This window comes from Panthera tigris, chromosome D2, assembly GCF_018350195.1.
Source record: "Panthera tigris isolate Pti1 chromosome D2, P.tigris_Pti1_mat1.1, whole genome shotgun sequence".
NCBI lineage: Eukaryota > Metazoa > Chordata > Mammalia > Carnivora > Felidae > Panthera > Panthera tigris.
In genome coordinates this window covers 5403802-5426294 of record NC_056670.1, presented here as the reverse complement: position 1 = coordinate 5426294, position 22493 = coordinate 5403802, and the positions used below count along the sequence as shown (strand labels likewise).

Below are 22493 nucleotides of genomic sequence, written 5' to 3'. Positions count from 1 at the left end.
ACCGGAGAGGAGTTTCACACCGCGGTCCAGCGAAGAGATTTTGAGATTTTATCTTCAAACCTCCAGGCAGGTAAGGGAGCGGCATCCTTGTAACCAAGTAGACTCTTACCGGTCTATCTCCATAGAAGTGTTAGTAAGACAGTTGTGTGTTTGACGAAAATTAGGTACATTTTCTCAACTGTCAGCAAAACCTTCTGAAGACGATGAGAACTGGAAGTAGGATTTAAGAGACCAGTCATTTTGAAAATACCCAGCTAATCCTTGGGAAAATATTTTTCACAATCGTTTTACCTGTGTTAACTTATCAAACTACCTTATGAGGTGCCGTGATGTTTAAAAAATCATAATGTACTGGGACACCTGGGTGGCTCAGGCGGTTAAGCGTCCGACTCTTCGTTTCAGCTCACGCTATGATCCCTGTTCATGAGTTCAAGCCCTGCGTCGGGCTCCACGCTGACAGCACAGAGCCTTGGGATTCTGTCTCTCTGACCCTCTCCCTGCTCTCCTGCGTTCTCTCTCTTTTTCTCTCTCAACAAATAAATAAACTTAAAAAAATAAAAATAATAATATACCACTTAATACATTCAAGGTGCAAAAAGCATCCAATATAACATTAGTTCTTTTACAGCATATATTAATGCTTTCAGAAACATGAAAATATTTCTGGGACTCTTTCCTCCCTTTTAATAGCAAATGTATGCACACGTACATATGTATCTGTGATTCATTTGTGTTTTTTGGGTGAATGCTCTCATAGTATAAGCTGATATATGGTATTTTTAATGGTGCTGAGATATTTTGAAGATATGGGCAAGAAGAGAGAAACACAAGTAGTAATGATATCATCATTTCATCATTTTTCCGGGACTTCCCATTGTTCATTTCTTTGTTTACTTCTCATCATTTCTCACAACAGTCCTGTGAGGCAGATGCTATTATCTTATCTTAGAACCGACAGGAGAAAAGCTCAGAATATTAAGTAACTCACCTGTGATCTCATGTCTACTAAACTGCAGTGGTTTTTTTCGAAATTTTTTTAAAGTTTATTTATTCATATACATATATATATATACACATACACATACATGGAGAGAGAATAAGAACGAGAAAGAGAGAGAGAGAGAGAGAATCTCCAGCAGGCTCTGCACTGTCAGCACAGAGCCTGATATGGAGCTCAAACCCATGAACCATGAGGTCATGAACTGAGTCGAAATCAAGAGTCAGATGCTCAACCTACTGAGCCACCCAGGTGCCCTCAAACAGCAGTTTTAAACCCAAATCTGTCTGATCCTAAAGTCAGGCTCTTTTCCCTACATTTATTTTTTAGCTTTTTATATTAACACTCTGGTATTGGCTTTGATGAATGGTCACCTTTGAAGAGTTCCTCTTCGTACTCAGGCTTCTACAGCCTGTGTGCCGGCATCTGGTGTTTCGTACAAAGCAAATGAAATCAGCAACCTGTACAGATGTTGTGAACAACCTGGGGGGTCAAGATTAGTTGACATTAAAAAATAATACCAGTTATCTGCATATTAGCCTGATATTCCCTTGACCTTGGGGCCGTTCTCTTTTCTGGCTGGGGCTCCCTCCTCTGACTCAGGGATTGTGCCTCACCGTGAAGGTCTTCGTAAACACCCGCACACTCTCACAGGAAGGCATTCACTCCCGCGCGAAAGCGGCCAGCACATTGATGGTCAGTCCTCTTCCTGTCCCCCGAGGTGTGCCCCTGTAGGTCTGGCAACTAAATACAATTTTCCCACTAAAGTCATGCTCTGCTACTTAATCCGCTGACCTTCGGTTGGAACCCGAAGAGTGGCTTGTCTGCTTTACCGCTTCATTTCTGAAGGACTATTTATCTCTTGTCGTTCTTTTCTTTTTTCTTCTTCTTCTTCTTTTTTTTTTTTAATTGAGAAGGAGGTCGGGAGACGGGGAGGGCAGAGGGAGAGAGAATCCTTAGCAGGTTCCAGGCTCAGCGCAGAGGCCGATTCAGGGCCCAGTCCCGTGACCCTGCGATCATGACCTGAGCTGAAATCAAGGGCCGGGCCTTCCACCAACTGAGCCCCCCAGGCGTCCCCATCTTCTGTCATTCTTGATCTGCACCAGTGGTAGCCAACAGGCGGAGGCATCCATCTTTGTGTGCCGTGACTTCATCTGTAGTCAGTGAGGGTCTTGGCTTGCCGGAGAAGTCAGCATTTTCCAAAGCAGAGAGGAAAGGAAAGAATAAACGATTTTTGCATTTCTCAGAAGTGGTTCAAATTTACACGGAAAGAACTCGACCCGAGCCATATCAGCCGCAGTTCACGGTTGTCAGCTCGGACTGGGTAAGTGCACAGGTGCTTGCCTAGCATGGACATCAGCACACTCCCTTTGCTAAAAAGCAGGCCGCGTCTGTCTTTGTTTCTGAGTTTGACTCTGGGCGCTCAAGGGTCGGTCTATTGAAGAAGAAAGCCGCTCGCTGATCAGAGACAGAACTTGCCCTCGTGTGCTTCCCACAGACAGCTTTTTGCTCCTATTCTGCCAAAATCACAAGTGGTCCTGTTGGGACGTCTGCAGGCAGAGTTATGAGGGTAAGTCAGGACATAAGAACACAAGGGGAAATGAGATAATTCCCAATAAATCCAAAATTTTGATTTTATCGGTCTGTAAGCCTGGTTAATGGCAGTTTGTAGAAACCTTCAATAGATTACTGACACCAAGTGGTAAGCAATCTCTGAATCTTTCCAGTATAGAACTCTCTGAATTTTAAAACATTAAGACCATAAAGTACCTACAAATCACCTAGTCTCGTCTCATTAATTGTGTAGATTATACACCCGGGAACATATAGGACCCCCCGTGTATGAGATGTATGTAACAGCAGAGCCAGGACTCCTGACCTTCTGTATCATTGTCTTTCTGTTATTTCAAGTTCAATAATATGATTACCAAGTGTACATTGTATATCTCCAGGAAGATAATTGTTCACTTGGTAAAATCTATGAGCCACCAAATATTTTGGCCACCCAGTCTCTCCATCCAAGAGAGAAGGGAGTCTGGTCAAAATACTTTGAAAGTTATAGTTTTATGTATTTATTTTAAAAAATGTTTTCAATGTTTATTTTTGAGAGAGAGAAGGAGAGAGAGAGAGAATCTGAAGCAGGCTGCAGGCTCTGAGCTATCTGCACAAAGCCTGACGCAGGGCTCGAACTCACAAACCGTGAGATCATGACCTGAGCCGAAGTCAGATGCTTAACCAACTGAGCCACCCACGTGCCCCAAACATTATGGTTTCAATGGTGGAGTTGATCCAGTTTGATCCAATCTGTTTTGATAGATGTCATCACATGTTCTGTACAACTAACCAAGTCTCCTTTTCTGATTCTGTATTCATTACACAATAGTCTCTTTATAATTTGATCTGTCATGTAAGTCTGGCTATCAGATGAGAGATGCCAAGAGTCCTGAAGGGAATGTTCCGGTCTGAGCAACGTTCGTGATATTTTTAACATGTTGGCTGTTAGGTTTTATTTTGTTTTTTAAAGCAGTGCCCTATAGGAAGAGTGGATTTCCAGCTAAAAATTCTTTTATACTAAAAGGCTTATATGGTCAAGATTTCATCCTTTTAGGGAGTAATATAAGTGGGTCTGAATGGTATGTCAACATTTTCAAAAGAAAAAAAAATAGTTTAAGAAAGAGTGTCCCCACCCGAATGTTTCTTTGAAGTGATTGTTTCTTAGAAAATGTTTTGCTCTCTTAAACTGGCTGTTTTAGCCAAAACACAGGTCATGCAAACAATGCGACAAGCCTTTTGAAGATCATAAGCTCTATTATAGGCTATTACTTAGGTAGGTGAAAAATTTTTTGAGGGACCTTTACGTAGATTCATAAGTGAGCAAATGCAAAGGTCCACCATTCAGGCAACTAAGGATACTTGGAATTTTCCAAATAGCATCTAGTTCTATGCTATTAGAGTTTTCATTGTTCTTTGTGAACATTCTCTTAAGTGTATATTTCACGATTTCAGATTATTTTTGGTCCAACGCCTAATTTTTTGGTAAGGGGGAAGCATGGGAAATGTACTTAAATTTCACTACTCATTTTAACTTTTGCTTAAACTATATGGTGACTGCCTGTTGTGGTTTCACATAAGTTTTAGTGAACTTGCATAGAAACAGCCTGCCTTTCATCAGTTGCGGAATGGGTCCAGTCTGGGGTTGAAAAGATGAGATTATGCAACACACACACACACACACACACACACACACACACACACACACACACACACAGTAAATCATTGGCATTTGAAAAGTATATATTGAACTGAGATGTACAGGTTGTAGTTGCTGGCATTCATGAAAAAAGGCTTACTGCTTTCATTTCAGTTCTGTCTTAGTCTGTTCAGGCCGTCATAACAAAATAGCAAAGACTAAATGGCTTGAACAACAGAAATTCATTTTCTCACCATTCTGGAGACTGGATTTCTGAGATCAGGGGGCCATCGTGGTTGGGTCCTGGTGCAAGTTCTCCTCCTGGTTTGCCCATGGCAGCCTTCTCACTGCGTGCTCACGTGGCCTCTTGTGGGACAGGGGTGGAGAGAAAGAGATCTCTCTTTTCCTCTTCTTGCAAGGTCATCACTCCTATTGAACTAGCACCCCACTCTTAGGACCTCATTTACCCTTAATTACCTCCTACAGGGCCCAATCTCCAAATGAATTTAGCTATATTGAGGCTTAGGGCTTCAACACATGAATTTCGGCGATGGCTAGCAAGTTCCTTGCTATGTAAGGTACCCTCTCCAGCTGTTATACACTGTAGGCTTAGAGGTGATTAGAATACGTAGGTACCACCATTTTTGACCTTTCAAGAGATCTCTCCCAAGTATTTCTTTTCCCTAGATTTCTCCTAAACCCCGAAAGATTTCATTTGTAATTCTTGTCATATTAAACTCCCCGGGGGACAGATGCCCATCTCCAGCATTTGATCAGGTTTATGTGACTTTCAAAATGTTTGTAGTACTTTATATGAGGGGCTTCTGAATCTGATCTGAAAGCATAGTAAAATGTATCTGATTAATATGCATTTGGTTTTGAATCTCCAGGTATTGGCCGTAATTCTGCAGGTGTGGCCTCACAACTGACCCGTGCCCCAATGACATATTTATCCCTTTCGTCTGTATATTTTATGCATGTGGGCATAATGTGAAATCACGAGTAGGCCTGATAGAGATTAAATACACTTAATTTTATACCAATCTTGCATTTCTTGACTAGGGTCTGCTTTCCTGTGAAATACAGCTTATGATTTTCTGATTTACTTAAAATGTTTATTAATGCTTTAAGGTATGTGTGTCTGGAAGTAAGCTGGCTTCTTGCTATACCATAAGCAAGGATGTGTTTGCTGCCTTTACTGTCTCATGGGAAAGATAGTCCAAAAATCACAGCGACAGTGTGTCAAGAGCTCTGAGAAGAATCTCTGTGGATTAGAATCCAGCTAACACAGACCATCAGACCTTATGTAGGGCAGCCACAGGGGGTCATTTTTAAAAGCATTTTATTCCTTCTGGAAGCGTTGAAAGATCATTCACGATCCTTTCAAATTAGTTCCCTTCCTCAGTTCCCTTCCCTTTCCTGAGCTCTCAGACTAGGTAAAGCCCACCCTCCCCCAAGTAATACAAGTGACCGGAAAATAATACAGGACATCCAGTTCAATCTGAACTTTAGATAAGCAGCAAATCATTTTGTAGCATAAGTCCATCTCAAATGTTGTGTGGGAGAGGCTCATAGTACTTCCCCCCCCACCCCAACTGTATCTGAAATTCAAATTTCACTGTGCCTCATGTATTTTATTTGCAAAAATCTGGCAACCCGACCCAGGTTTATACTTTCACAAAATCTTATGTTTTCCTTCTTTGCACCCAGCAGATTTTGTAGTTAAATGTTGCTACAATTGTCATAAGCAGCGCCTAAGAGCTTTTTCCAGTGTTTGATTTCACTGCCTGTGACATGCTGTCTCAGAAGAACTCTCCTGTGTTTTCCTTTACTCACACACATTGGCAACACTTCTGACACCAGATGTGTGAGTTTTCCACACTGAGCAGTTCTGTGACACCAGCTCGGTATCCTGCGACTCGGCTCAGTTTTGACACCATCTATCTGGAGGGAGTGTCAGATTGCACAGGTTAAAGGCTCCGTCCCACATGACTGTCCCCCTCGTGTTTCACATGCCAATTGCAAGTGTGGGCTTTCACCTGTGTTTCTGACCTGACCTACTGGCTATAAATTGGAGTTCCCATGACTCCCGCCTTGGAGTTGATAATGTGCTGGAATTGTACATAGAACTCAGGAACACTTACTTACATTTACTGGCTTATTATGAGGTGAGGTCTGGAAGGGTTTTCTGTCCCTGTGGGGTTCCAGCTTGTGTGTGTGTTCACCAGCCTGAGCTCCCTGAGCCCCATACTCTTGGGGTTTTTATGGAGGCTTCATCATGTAGGCGTAACCAAATATCGACTCCATTTCTAGCCCATCTCCTCTCTCCAAAGGATGGGGGTTGGGGCTGAAGGTTCCCGGCTTCTAATCATGGCTTGGTCTATCTGGTCAACCTCCAGGTGGGCACCCAACAAGGGGTTGGTTATTAAAACCAAAGGCATTCATATCACCGAGGAAATTCGAAGGGGTTTAGGAGCTCTGTGTCAGACATTCCTACCACTCACGGAATGAGAAAGGTCTTAGGGGTTCTGTGTTGGGAACCAGGGTCAAAGACTCAGTATTAGAGCAAAAGATTATCTCAACAACCCTACTTATAAGAGTTTTAGGAGTTCTGTGTCAGGTATTGGGGACAGATATGTATATATATTTTAGTATTTCACACATGCCTATTATGTATTTCTGTGAAATACTAACGTCGAGATGTCTCATCTCTTACTTGAGGGAAAAAAACTAGTGACACTGATTCCAGCAGCAACAAAATAATTGGAATTTTATAGTTTAGGTGCCTAATTAAATTATAAATAAAATATACTATTTTAGTGAACTATTGGGAATATGGCAGTTTGTCCAGCTGGTTGCAAACCAACTTATTTTAAGTTCAAATTTAAGTAAGTGTCCTATATTTTATCTGGCAACCCTACACCTGAAGGGCCCTTGATCCTTTTTCGATATAGTGTATTTATATCACTAAAAATATGTATATATTTATAGCGTATAGTTGTATTTAGCCAGTACGTGAACACAATATATGTATATGGTTGGGAAAAACTGGGTAAAAGACAGAAACAATTTCATGGAAGAAGGTATTTAAGAAGAGAATTTCGAGATTTTAATTTGTTTGGATTGGAAATGCTCAATTCCTACTGAATTGCTTTTTAAAAAATTCCAGCATAAAAGAATTTTAGATCATCTAGTTCCCATCTGTCTAACAGAGTCAGTTATATAATAGTGCTATCCCCCAAGGTCTTAGAAGTGAAGGTGACTTGTCTGTACACATCAGGCACTACAAGATGATCTGTTATATTCTCTTGTTTCAGTACTGGTTTTTGTCCTCAGAATCACTGGCCTGTTCATTAAATCAACAGGCACATGGTCCAAGGGAGTAAAATTTACCTGGGTCTGGATTTCATTTAGAGAGTCCTGTGCCTTGCACGTGGTGAGCTTTTAATAAATGGTCGCTCAGAGTTTTAACAATCATATTAACCATATGTCCTAACTGACATAGTAAAAAAGCATATTTTTTTTTCAGAATTTACTGGCAGAGGGTAACTCTGTTTCAATTAATATGGTCTTTCAAATATGAACTGTAGGGACTCTGGGGTGGCTCGGTCCATTAAGCATCTTACTCTTGCTTTTGGCTCAGTCATGATATCCCGGTTGTGTGGGTTCGAGCCCCATCAGGGTCTGTGCTGGCAGTGCAGAGCCTGCTTGGGATTCTCTCTCTCCCTCTCTGCCCCTCCCCTACTCACACTGTCTCTGTCACTCTCAAATAAATAAATACGCTTTAAAAAAATTTAAAAATAGGAGCTGTAGGGGCGCCTGGGTGGCGCAGTCGGTTAAGCGTCCGACTTCAGCCAGGTCACGATCTCACGGTCCGTGAGTTCGAGCCCCGCGTCAGGCTCTGGGCTGACGGCTCGGAGCCTGGAGCCTGTTTCCGATTCTGTGTCTCCCTCTCTCTCTGCCCCTCCCCCGTTCATGCTCTGTCTCTCTCTGTCCCAAAAATAAATAAAAAACGTTGAAAAAAAATTAAAAAAAAAAATAGGAGCTGTAAATTGTGAAATGAATTTTCTTGTTTTTTTTGTGTTTCGGTTTTTGTTTTTTTGACTCTCTGAGTTACTACCTGCACCTGGTAGCATGGTAAGTTTTCTTTTCCATAAAAGCTCGTAGACATTCTTCTGCTATTTTTATTTTGTTTTGTTTTATTTTATTTTATTTTATTTTATTTTATTTTATTTTATTTTATTTTATTTTATTTTATTTTATTTTATTTTATGTTTTTATTTTTGTTTTTATTTTTTAAAGCCTAATTTTGCGGCTTTGGTCTGAGGTTTCTCAGGATTCTTGTGAGCCCTTGGCTCATTGGAAAGGGCACTCTAGCCCTGGATGGGAAGTCCTTTTGGACCCAAATGGCTATTCTTAGCTCAGTTCATCCTTTGGCTTCTCTGGGTTTTCTCTGAATTTATCTATTTCCCAGGTGCCTGACTCTTCCCTTGCTTTGCTTATGCCTCTCTGCCTCGTTTTCTTTCTTTTTTTAATGTTTTTAAATGTATTTTGAGAGAGAGACAGAGAGAGAGAGAGAGAGAGAGAGAGAGAGAGCATGCAAGCAAGAGCCAGTAGGGGAAGGGCAGAGAGAGAGAGAGAGAGAGAGAGAGAGAGAGAGAGAATCGTAAGTAGGCTCCATGCTGTCAACACAGAGTCTGATACGAAGCTCAATCCCACAAACCATGAGATCATGACCTGAGGTGAACTCAAGAGTCAGAGGCTCAACCAGTGGACCCACCCAGGGGCCCCTGCTTCTCTGACTCTTTACTGTGAGTCTTACTCAGTGAACCTCTTCCCGGATCCTCTTAGGCCCTGTGCTGACTTGGATCTAGTTCTTCAAGCCTCCAGTGAGACTCTGGTTTCCATCTTTAGCTCCTACTGAACATTTTCTGAGTCATGACCCATTTGTCATTTAGTGGCAAGGAGTCCATTAATTTTTGTCCGGGGCCCATGGTGTGCCAGCTGCTTTTTCATTGCCTGGCCTCAGTAGTCACTCACTGAAATGGGAGGCTTACCCTGGCTTTACACTGGATGATACTGAAGTCCCCTGAGGCTAAGTGAGTTGGCAAGGACACAAGGCTGGTTTGAGGCAGTTCATGGTTAGAACTCAGGTGTTTCAGCATTCAGGGCAAAATGAGGCTTCCTACCTTGTGTTTATGTGTTTAGTCTATCAGCAGCCAAACTTACAGAACTATTAGGCTGTCACAAAGGAAGTGTCCATTAATAAAGTGGCCAGCCTTACCATCCCCCACCATTAAAAGAGGATTTTTTTCTCCCTTCCAAGTAGCTTTTAAAAGAGGAGAGCATAAATCCCAGATAAGCTATTTAAATAATGTAAGTGTAAGTCTGTCTGTAGGTCAACCATCCGGAACTGGTGTTTCTTCTTGAGGTGTTTTTACAAAGATGATGCTGGATTGGATTAGAGAAAAAAAAGTACTGCCCCCCCCCCCCACCACAGGTGCCATTAACTGTGATGCAATTCAACTTGGAATGTTAGCCCTGTCCATCATGGTCTGAAATAAAGTTAGCACTCTGTATACACACACATACGAATTAGCTACTGGCACTAATCTCTCTCTTGGTTAAAGTGTGGAATAGCAGCTAATTTTAACACTTACGACTCAAGGTAACGGATTCTGAACTTGTGAATTTGTTTTAGATCCTCCCAACTCTGATATTTTAAGCCAATGTGGGGTCAAAAGCTTCTTGACTGTTAAGCTTTGCAGGTTCCCTGGGCACTTAAAGGAAGGGGGGGGCCTTACTGACCCGCTGTCAGGAGCAGACGAAAGCTGATGAATATTTACCATCCAGAGAACTGATGGCTGGCTGTCTGTCTTGTGTTGTTGTTCATTCTTACCAGGAGAGACAAGGAGATGTTGTTGATGGCTAGAACAGGGGTGGAAGGTAAACCTTTCTTCGCTGTCGCATATAGTAAGCAATCACCTTCGGAATGTATATCTAAGACATTAGATGCTGGAGATCTGTTGCTGTTGAAACAACCCCCAGGGACAGCCTGGCAAGCCTCTTGCCCTATAGCAGTTTTTGTGTAGCCATATATATGTGTGTGTGTGTGTGTGTGTGTGTGTGTGTGTGTGTGTGTACATATATATATGTGTATGTGTGTATGTGTGTGTGTATATATATATACATATATATGTATGTGTGTGTATATACATATATATGTATGTATATGTATATGTACACATACACACACATACACACACACACACACATTATTCTTGGGTACAGAATCTTAAAATCAGAATGATATTTACACATCACCAAAGCCAACTATCCACTCATTTAGAAATACCTTAAATACCCCAAACAAACAGCTAGCTATATTCTCCTTCTATACTTTCATTATGAAATCCTCATGACCAACTCACTTCTTCTTTTAATGGTTTTGAGTACTGGAACGTTCTTCCTTTCCTTTGCATCTATTAGGTTTGTTTGTTTTCTTTTTTAAAAATACTTATTTATTGTGAGAGAGACGGAAAGTACTGGGGGGGGGGCAGACAGAGGGAGAGAGAATCGTAAGCAGGCTCTGTGCTATCAGCACAGAGCCTAATGCGGGGCTAAGTCTCATGACTGTGAGATCATGACCTGAGCCGAAATCAAAAGTTGGACACTTAACCAACTGAGCCACCCAGGTGCCCCTGTTTGTTTTCTTAAAGCAAGTTAAACTATCCTGGATCATGCCTTCGAGAGGCAGGTAGTAAATATATATATATATATATATATATATATATATATATATATATATATATATATATATAACTGAGTAAAGTGTTTCAATTTAATATGTTCAAAGTACTTTACTAGTTAACATTGGAGGGAAACAAGGAAAGTATGAACATGATCCTTATTTTCAGGAACCTCAGAATTCAAAGTAGGTAAATAATAGTTAAAACGAATTCAGCACAGTCTACAAATAAACATCAAAAGTAATGATATAGACATTATGTGCTACAGGACATGTGGAATAATCAGAAACACGTTCTTTTTTTCCCTGTGTATGTATTTATTTTTATCTTAATTCCAGTATAGTTAACATAGAGTGTTATATTAGTTTCATGTATACAGTATAGTGATTGAACAATTCTATACATCATTATTCAGTGCTCATCATAAGTGTACTCTTTTTTTAAATTTTTTTAATGTTTATTTATTTTGAGAGAAAGACAGAGCATGAGCAGGGGAGGGGCCGAGCGAGGGAGACACAGAATCTGAAAGAGGCTCTAGGCTCTAATGTGGGGCTCGAACTCGTGAACCATGAGATCATGACCTCAACTGAAGTCGGACACTCAACCGACTGAGCCACCCAGCCACCCCATGATAAGCATACTCTTTAATCCCCTTCACGTATTTCACCCATCCCCACACCCACCTCCCCTCCGGTAACCATCAGTTCGGTCGCTGTAGTTAAGAGTCTGTTTTTCAGTTTGTCTCTTTTTTCCCCTTTTATACATTTGTTTTGTTTCTTAAATTCCACATACGATCGTAATCTTATGGTATCTTTCTCTGACTGCCTCATTATACACTCTGGATTCATCCATGTTGTTGCAAATGGCAAGATTTCATTCTTTTTATGGCTGAGTAATAGTCCATTGTATATATACACCACATCTTTTTCGTGGACACTTGGGCTGTTTCCATAATTTGGCTATTGTGGATAATGTTGCAGCGAATATAGGAGTGGATGTATCCTTTTAAATTAGTGTTTTCGTGTTATTTGAGTCAATACCCAATAGGGAGATGGCTGATCATAGTGTAAATTCTATTCTAACTTCTTGAGGAACCTCGAACAGTAGCTGCACCAGTTCACATTTCTGCCGACAGTGCATGAGAGCTCTCCTTTTTCCACATCCTCACCAGCACCTGCCCTTTCTTGTGTTGTTGATTTTAGCCCTTCTGGCAGGTGTGAGGTGATGTATCATTACAGTTTTGATTTTCGTGTCCCTGATGATGAGTGATACGGGGACATATTCTTACAGGTGATGGAATTTATGTTGGGCACTGGGGACAGAAAAGATTTAGACAAGCTGACAGGAAGGCTTTTTTTGGGCAGGAAACTGAGGAAAGGGATTTGGCGGAACTCAAATCCGCTTTGAAGAGAAGGAAGAAACAGACAGTGAGGGTGGATAAGACTGGAGCACATTCCACATGGAAGTCCGTGAAGGTGTTTGCCGCAGGATGGTTAAAGAAACATGGAATGTCTTTCTCCTCTCTAAGGGAAGATGCTACTTTATAATTTTATATGTTTACAATACTGTGGAGTTGAGTTGGCCAATATGGCACCCACTAACCCCAAGTGGCCATTGAGTGCCGGAAATCTGGCTGGAGTGGGTGGAGATGTGCTCTCAGTACAAAATACACACAGGCCTTCAAAAAGTTGATATAAAAAAATGTAAAATATCTTAATAATTTCCATATTGATTATGTATTCCCATGGTAACTTTTAGATACGCTGGGTTAAATATGATATTAAAGTTAACTTCGCTTTTCTTTTATTTTAATGTAGCTAATACAAAATCTCAAGTGACATCTTTGGCTTGCACCGTATTTCTGTTAGGCAGCCTTCCTGGAAATGCTCAGTCTGTTAATATTTTTATTATATGTTAACTGTGCCTTATAGAGTACAACCTAGTAGGTGATCAGAGAGATTTGGGTAGTAATTTTAATCTGACACCTGTCCCTTTATATTTGTCTCATAGACACTATCCTTTACCCTGCAAGCATCCATAAATCCAAAGTGACGTGGAGCTCCCAGAAGATTATACAATGCATCACGTTTGACTTTTTAAAAAATGTACTATCAGGGCGCCTGGGTGGCTCAGCTGGTTGAGCGTCTGACTTGGGCTCAGGTCACAATCTCGCAATTTGTGGTTTCGAGCCCCGTGTCGGGCTCTGTGTTATCAGCTCAGAGCCTGGAGCCTGCTTCGGATTCTGTGTCTCCTTCTGTCTCTGCCCCTCCCCTGCTCATGCTCGCTCTCTCTCTCTCTCTCTCTCTGCCAAAAATAAACATTAAAAAGATTTTTTTTTTAAATGTAGTACCTAGAAAGCTTTCCAGAAAGCAGACTCCAAAACTCTGCGCCCATGTGACGTTATTGTTTGATTCTGAAAAGTATTGCAAACCTATGTAGAAGAGCCTTTTACTGCAGCTTTCTCTCAACAAGCTGTGGTGATGAGAGGGTAGAGTAAAATAGATCTTCCAGTATTATTAGAAACTTTTAAAAACAAACTTCATTAACAATACAGGCTCATTGTAGGAAATTGGAACGATTATTCCCTTTTTAAAACTAAAATAATCTATTAAGATGATGTTGGTAATTATCCCTCTGTGTGTCTATGATAAAAATGGGATCAAGCAATTTTAAAATTAGGCTTTTCTCACTGAATATATTGTAAACATCTATCTGGGCCCATTAAGATTTTTCTAAAACAGCAGTTTTCAAAGTTGTTTTGTTTTTGTTTTTGTTTTTGTTTTTAATTAGTGCACTTTCTTCCAAGGAAAGTTTCCTGGGAAGTCCAGTGTATGAAATGAATGAGAGCAAAACTAGCGTGGCCCAAGCAGGGCTGGAGGCTTGGAGCCCTACCCACCCAGCCAGCCCGTCACACCTCCCCATCTTCTCGCAAGCCACTGTCTAAGAAGGACTCTTCCACAACTGCTCATTGCCTGCTATGTGCACATTTTATTCAGGGTATTCATTTTTGTCTCACATGTTTTAAAATGTTTCTCAGAGAAAGGTTTCCCTTCCATTTAAAATTTGGGGGTCGTCCTAGGCACGGTGGGTTAAGCGTCCGACTTTGGCTTGGGTCATGATCTCGCAATCCGTGAGTTCGAGCCCCGCGTCGGGCTCTGAGCAGACAGCTCGGAGCCAGGAGCCTCCTTCGGATTCTGTGTCTCCCTCGCTCTCTGCCCCTCCCCTGCTCATGGTGTCTCTCTCTCTCTCTCTCTCTCAAAAATAAATAAACATTAATTTTTTTTAATTGGGGTGGTTCTCATTGTTTGGTATGTGAAAATGTTTCCCTTTTATGCGCTCTGATTTCATCTTGCTTGGGTGAGCACCGGCTGTCAGCATAGACGTGGATGTGCCAGAGTGTGACCCTGCTTGACTACAGGGCTGCGGGTCCCTTCCCATACAAACAAATGGTTATTTAAAGAGAGAACAGCTTTATAGTTTTGCTTCCGGGTAATAAGTTATCCGCGTATTAAACATGTTGCTGGGCTTTTCATAAAAAAAACTGGAGTAGAAGGGGAGTCAGAGAAATGGAGACCAGCATCAACAGGAAGCCATTATTTCAACAATTATCTCCTTGTAACACGAAGTATTTCCTTGAAACTCCAGCGTTGATGATGATTTGCTCTTCTTTTTCTTAATCCTTTGTGTTTTTAATTAGATTAATTTTATTTTATTTTATTTTTTTTGTACTTTTAAAAATAATTCTACCACCGGGACCTTCGCTTGCAATCAAATCTTATTAAATACCCGTATAGGCTGTGCCCTCTTTTTTTATGATGGTGGGGATTATGGTTATGATTGTTGTTGTGTTAATGAATGAGAGTATCCAACTGAGTATTCTATGCATTGGAAAGTGTCTTACTGTGTAAATGGGATGCCGCATGGCTTCCTGCTGGCCAATCTACTTGAATGAGCTTTGTAGAAAATGTATTTTGGTAGCCCGTCTGTGAACCCAAGGGCTCCGCTGATGATGTGAAAAATGCTTTATCAGAACAAAGTAAAGAGAAGGCGTTTTGATGCTTTCTAAAGGAAATAGTGTTTATTTGTTTGTCAGGTGGTATTGAGTTGTGCAAAGTAGCATTACTATTATCACTATTTAAAAAAAATCATTTTAATTGTTTAGGATTGATTTATATATTACTATGCACACCTCTAAATTTCCAACAATCAAAACAACCATCAAAAAACAACAACAAAAGAGAAAGTTCTTTTTTCTTAGCATAGAAAATGTTTTCCTTTGGAGAGCCAGTTATATTGTTCAAATACTTATTTAACGTCAAGATACATGGTTCCTGTCTCTCTAAAATATAAACTAGCTCTAACATTAGCATAGAACTCCAATAGAATTAAATTGTGAAATGTGTTTTGAAAAGAAAGCTTCACATAGAAAATGCCCAAAAGAACTTTCCCTGAGTTAGTGGTTTTATAGAGGCAGATAAAAATCTATGCTGTTGACCCTCGGGGATTCAGACCCATGGTCTATGTGGTAGTTGAGGATATTTCAGAAGACAATGATTAAGGAGACATTATTTCAAGTGAATCCCCTAGCTTCTCTAAGATCCTTAGAAGCTAGGAGTCACTCACAAGGTCTGAGATTATTATGGGTCTCTGTGAATTCATGCTATGTAGCATGCTTCTTGTTTGGATAACACAAATGGGAGAAGTATTTAGTCATCAGAGAAATGTGACTTTGACTTTATCTTACACTTCTGTCCCACACAAAGCTTCCTTGATTGAGGGGATCTCATGGTAATCTGTGGCATCAACTTGTACTGACATTTTATATTTACTCGAAAGTACTTTTTATTGGGAATAATGAATCCATAGGATGCCTTTACGTGGTGCTCAACTGGGTACAGTGTAATCAAGATCCTATGGGAAACTTTCAAACCAGCATGGCTTCTTCTGCATTCTGCCCCCTACCACAAGATTCTTGGATGCCCTGATTGGAATATGGGTGCAGATTGGCATAAGAGCAATATGCTTGCTGAGATTCAGTACTCCCCTCCCTACCATATGGAGTGTGTGGAATTGAATTCCCAGGAAGATTTTAAATTGTACTTAGAATTTTAAATGTGAACACACACACACACACACACACACACACAGATTGAACTGTTGAAACCAGGTAATATGTTGTCGAATAATGATATTAATGGCCGAAACATATTTCCAACTTCCAAAAAAACTGAAATTTAGTTTGATCGAGTTTACAGTTAAGGTTGTCTCATGGCTGGGAATTTAAAAATAAATAAATAGGCTTTACAGTCTTTTCTGCAATGATCGCCTTCCCACACAGGATGTGATGAGAGAGGGTTTCATCGAGAATCAGAAGACCTGTGTTTCAGCACAAACCGCTGCTTACTGGCTTTGTGACCACAGGCTTGTTCCATCACTTGTTTTGGTCTCTGTTCTCTTAGCCATAAACATCAGACTGTTGGGATGATCTCCAAAGTTCATGCATGCTTCACCATATGATACTATTAACAGGTGACTTCTGAATCACTAGTCTTTTTTTTTTTTTTTAATCTTCCTTCATCATTTTATTAGAGGTAAACATGTACTAAGAAACCAACTGAGAAATCTGTAGTTTCATCTTTTTCATGGTAGTGGTGGTAGTGTTTTTGACTATGATTTCCAAGACATTATAAGTACTCCCAGGGAAATTGGCCATGGAGTAGGAAAATGGGATGTGGGTGGAAAAACTGAAAGGCGATCAACAACTACTTAATGACTGAGAAATACTTATATCCACTTTAGACTCATTCCTAGGTCAAGAAATAGATTCATTCCTAGGTCAGTATATTTTGCTACTATTTTCTTTAATCTTTTTTTTTAACACACTAAACCATTGTCCTAGAAAAAAATCTCTATAATTGAATCCAGCATTTACATAATTTCAGAGTATAATACAAAAGGTAGTTGTTGCTCATGAAATGCAGATTTGTCCTGCTGTGGGGGAAAAATAAATCAGATTTCCAACATATATGTGTGGCACTGTTACAAAAAGCTTCTTAAGATAAAGCCAGGGGCAGAGCTTCTTAGTTATTAATTTAGCTAGGAATCACTCTATACCAGGCTTCCCATACACTAGGAATTGTGTTAGCTATATTTAGTGATTTTATTTATCTCTGGACTTGGCCAAATTTTCAGGAAAAAAAAAATCCCTTAATTCTTTTATACACAGTTCTCTTTGGGTATATGTTGTACTTTAAAATATTGCTAGATTATATATTTTGTAAAAACCACCCAGAAACAAATGACAACTTGGATGGGAAAGCAACTGTCTTGTCCACATCGCAGAGTTTATACTGGGGAGGCGGTGATGCCAATTGTCCAGACATTTAAAACTTGATTTGTGCTGTCACGTATTATTTTAAACAATAGGCACTAGGATCAAGGACTAACACAATTTGTAAAGAAAATCCTGGGATTCCCCCCCCCACCACCACCCAGTTGTTTTATGAATTCTCATCAGAAATTGCAGGGAGGCATAAAGTAGCTATGAGATTTGAAAGGAAAAGATGGTATGAGATTTCAGAGGGTTTTGTTTGTTTGTTTTTAAGTTTATTTATCTATTTGGAGAGAGAGAGAGAGAGAGAGAGAGAGAGAGAGAGGGAGAGAGAGAGAAGAAACCCCAAGCAAGCTCTGGACTCTCAGTGCAGAGCCCTATCCAGGGCTCGGTCTCACGAACCATGAGATCATGACCTGAGCTGAAATTGAGAGTTGGACGCTTGACCAACTGAGCCCCCCAGGTGCCCCGAGATTTCCGGCTTAAGAGTAGGATCATCCCAGTGACACTAAGTGGCTCAAATGGTCAAAAGCTTGTAAAAGGTAAACTATTCTGTAAAGAAAAGGTACTCATGTACATAAATCAGAAAACAACGTTGCCCACACTATTAATGTGTGGACTTCCCCGTAGATTCACCATGGACATTTTTGATGGAAATAAGAAAAAAAAAAATGTTAGACCATCCCCAGGATTTAAAAGAACTGTCATGAAGTACCAGAAGATTTGGAGAGTCCTGTCTTTGGAGATCTTTCACAAAGTTGTTCTGAATGAGTCGGATATCCATTAGAACAAATGCTTCTTCCTGTGATTTGGGAGGAAGTGCACAAAAACGCTTCCTGGGTAGTTGCACTCAATGCATGTCTTGGTCCCACATTAAACACACTGGAGGGGAATGCTGTGGAGTGGGGCCTTGAAATCTCCCTGGGTGACTTTTTTACTTACTCAAATTCTAGAATTACTGCATTAGAAGCAGGGAACTGAACCAATTATCTTTTCAAGTCTCAGCTGTCCAGCGTGCTACATCTACATGAAATGAAGAAGTAATTATGGGGATGCTACATGGTAGAAATCAAGCTAAAATAGAATGTTTGAGTCAATCTAAAATGTTTAGATTAAACTGTATTTAAAAAAAATCATTTGCAATTATTCCGTTGATATTTCTAATATAATATTGGGAGGGTTCTTGCCCTCAGCATATTATTCATGCTTTTCAAAGAAAGATTTCACATGCTAAAAAGTCTTCAAATACTATGCCCTATTGCTTTGATCTCAGCCTTGTAATGATGATGATAATAATAATAATAATAATAATAATAATAAAAGGCTTGATGCCCTATTAAGCCTATTTGGGAGTGGATGTCTTTTTCAATGTCAATTTTCCATTTTAGATCAGTTAAAGGAAATTTCTTATAGCAAATGAAACACAGCAAGCTGGCTTCATGGAGGAAGATGGTCTTAGAGAAATGGGGAAAAAATTTAAATCATGTTGTGTCAGTCTTTCCCAAATAAACGTATTTGTACAACCTTTTCATCTCTTTTTAAATGTCCTATGAAATAATCACTCCTCAAATAGGATGCTTGCAAATGGACTTATTTCATGAAGGAAAACAATCTGGCACATTCAAAAGAATGTGGCCTCTAAGAAATCTGAATGACTAGTCAAATAAAATTCTATGGGGCTAAGCCTCTTAGGCTTTTGTTGTTGGTCTGTTTAAGAAACCCTGCTTCCTTTTCTCTAAGAAATCACCACGTGAGCGAGAAAAGTCATGAAACGTAGCAGGAACTGTAACTCTCAGTTTTTTACTGTAAAGAAACATGTATGTGGGGGAAAAGGATAATCCAAGGTACCAGGGTGATAGAGCACTGGGATTTTTCCTGTATTTTATTTCCTGAGTTAGCACCTCTGTTTCTTTTCACCTCTTTCCTTCTAATTGCCCTTTGGATTACCTTTATTCTTTAGGGAGCCTTTTTTGCTATTACTCCCCTACTGGCTTTGTAATTAATGTCCATGTTTAAAATGTCTGTGCCCAGCCTCTAGTGTTGTTTTAGATAACACCATAAAATAAATAAGCTATGCAAGTCTTGAATTTCACATAGGAATGAGGTATGACTGTGTAAGGCAGTCAGAAGAGAAGAAGCTGTTATCTTGAGAATTGCTGAAATATACATCTACCCCTGGCTCTCCAAGCAGAATCAGACCTGGAGTACTGGATTAATGATTCATGGCCTGGTTTTCTCTCTGCCCAGTTTACAGAAATGCTTTTAATCTTCTCGGGATTCTCTACACACATGTAACTATAGTAATGACCCTAGAGTTAGTTCCAAGGAACGCTGTCAAGGATGCTTTATTTCCTCAAAAACGGATAGAAATTATGGAGTCTATTACATTGCTATGGATTCCCCCCCCCCCCACCTGTTACTACTAAGAAGCTCTCTGCAGTCTTAAAAGGCCCAAATACTGGCTTGACATTTGGTTTTTCAGGTTATCCCTGAGATTAAAATATTAACCAGAATGGTGATATCCAATGTTGGAGAGCAGATGAGCCCTCTTATACACCTGTTGTTGGCTTTCGAATGGACAAAGCTTTCTAAAAGGCAGTTTGACAAAATGTATCAAACACCTTGAAAATGTACATACCCTTTAATGTGGCCATTCCATGGAATTTTTTTGTAAGGAAATAAATATGCAAAGATCTATATCCAGGGAGATTCATTACAGGTTTTGAGTTTTGTTTAAAGTGGAACTTGGGAAATAAAAAAGAAGAAGAAAGTATTTCTTAAATTATAGAACAAAATAACTAAACGTTACTCTTCAGTGAATTAAAAAGAATGAATTAGATCCATATTTGGTGAAAAGATCGCATGAATGGCCTCCCATCTTTGTAAATATATAAACATGAGGATATATGCGTCTAGGAGAAAGGTCTGGTAAATTATGTACAAAATTGAGTACTAGTTATTTCCTGGTTGTGGGAATATAAATAATTTTTGATTTGTTGTTGTCGTTTAAAAACTTTTCTTCTAAGTTTTGTGATTGATTGATTTTTGCAGAGCACATATATCACTTTTGTTTCTCCAGCTTAAAGTTTCTCCTTAAATATATAATCCCGTGATTATAGTCCACAGTACTGCACTACATACTTCAAAGTTGCCAGGGGACTAGATCTTAGATGTTCCCACTGCAAAATAGAAATAAGGATGTGACGTGGCAGAGATGTTTGCTAACACTGCTGTGCTGGTCAGCAGCAGCATATAAACATACCCAATCGGGAGGGTGTACAACATGAAACTTCTGGCATTACATGTCAGGTCTATATCAATTCAAAGGAAACACAGTCACTGCCGTGGAGATTCAAATAATTCATTGTTTCTGGTGGTAATATATCAACTCAGACTAGAGGGTTGAGAATTAATCACCTTAATAAGAATAATTTTAAAGGCATCTTTTGAAATTCTACAAGCAAATGGAGATCGGGTGGCTAAAATGTGCTTTCCTCCCTTAAGTAGAAGGATTGAGAAAATAAAGGCACAAAAGTCACTTACGGTGGTTCATTGATACTTCAATCTAATGTTCCCCTGCTTTGGGACTCACTACGATGTGAGGCCACATGAAATCATTTTTCACTTAGTACACAGCTCGGTAGTTTTACTCAAATGAACGTTGCAGTTATAAATTATAAGTCAAGTGTGGCATAGAAATGCTATTCTATTAGTTTTCCTGGTCAGTTGTCCTCTTTTAAGTTGCTTTTGATTCTCTGTTATTGGATCCTTCTTGCAAAATTTTATCTCATCTCTATAAATCAACATTTATTTGTGTTATTCTAAGTAAACTAGTTCCTTAAAAGCTTCTTTGATTAAAAATGACATAGAAATCAATATATAACTTATAACTTAACTTCTCTGCAAATGTAGATTGTCATAGACCCGTGGATCCTTGATTAATGAGAACATTAAGTCTAATTCAGGGGACTTAGAAGCTTTGGTTCTATAACTGCTTAAATATGGCATGCTCTGGGAGGGGAGATTTGTGATTGGAATGGCTCTTTCTGCTTTACATAAAAACGTTCTGTGTATAAAGTGTATGATGATGAGTTTCATGATTATACTGGAGTAGGGGGCTTAGGGACCAAAACCCGAGCAAATCGTACCCTCAAGCTTGTGTGTGTGTGTGTGTGTGTGTGTGTGTGTGTGTGTGTATTTAAAAAAAAATTAATGTTCCTTTCTTTCTTTCTTTCATCCTTTCATCCTTTCTTTCTTTTTCTCTTTTTCTTTTTCTCTTTCTTTTTCTTTTTCTTCCTTCCTCCCTCCCTTCCTTCCTTTTTCTTTCTTTCTTTCTTTCTTTCTTTCTTTCTTTCTTTCTTTCTTGTCTTTCTTTCTTGTCTTTCTTTCTTTCTTTTTCTTTCTTCTTTTCTTTCTAAACTTTAAATATATATATATATATATATATATATATATATATATATATACACACACACACACATTTTTGAGAGAGAGAGAGCACAAACAGGGAAATGGCAGAGAGTGAGAGGGGGACAGAAGATCCGAAGCGGGCTCCACACTGACAGCAGAGTCCAATGTGGGGCTCAAACTCATGAGCTGCGAAATATGACCTGAGCCAAAGTTGGATGCTCAATCAACTGAGCCACCCAGACATCCCAAATGTTAATTTATTTTTGAGAGAGAGAGACAGAGCAGGGGAGAGAGAGAGAGGGAGGGAGACACAGAATCTGAAGCAGTCTCCAGGCTCTGAGCTGTCAGCACAAAGCCCGATGAGGGGCTCAAACTCACGAATAGTGAGATCATGACCTGAGCCAAAGTCGGACGCTTAACTGACTGAGCCACACGGGCACCCCTGTGGGTGTGTATTTTTAAATATGATTTACCTTTTTTTATGAAATTGGGTCTCTTAAACCCAGATGCCCTTTGAAGATCTGATAAAAGCTATGGAAACACGCATGATTATATGCCCAGACACACACAGGTATGTGTGTGGGAGGGTATGTATACATATATACACACCTACACACACATAGACATATAAATCACACAGGCCTATATACATCACATATGGAAACATGCACACACTGATATACAAAATGTTACATTAGATAATAACATATCAGAGAGTTTATAAATTCTCCATATATATTTATTAGATGTCTATCATGTGCCATTGATGGGGTTTTTGGGTGATGGTGGGGTTTGGAGCTGGCAGCCAAGAAAGAT

At 39.7% G+C, this 22493-nt stretch overlaps 1 protein-coding gene across 3 annotated transcripts in view; it reads left to right on the top strand.

The window, feature by feature from the left end:
* The window catches only part of PRKG1 (protein kinase cGMP-dependent 1), a 1248331-nt gene that overhangs the window by 734742 nt on the left and 491096 nt on the right, over nucleotides 1-22493 (top strand). The gene's annotated exons all lie outside the window — the stretch shown is intronic.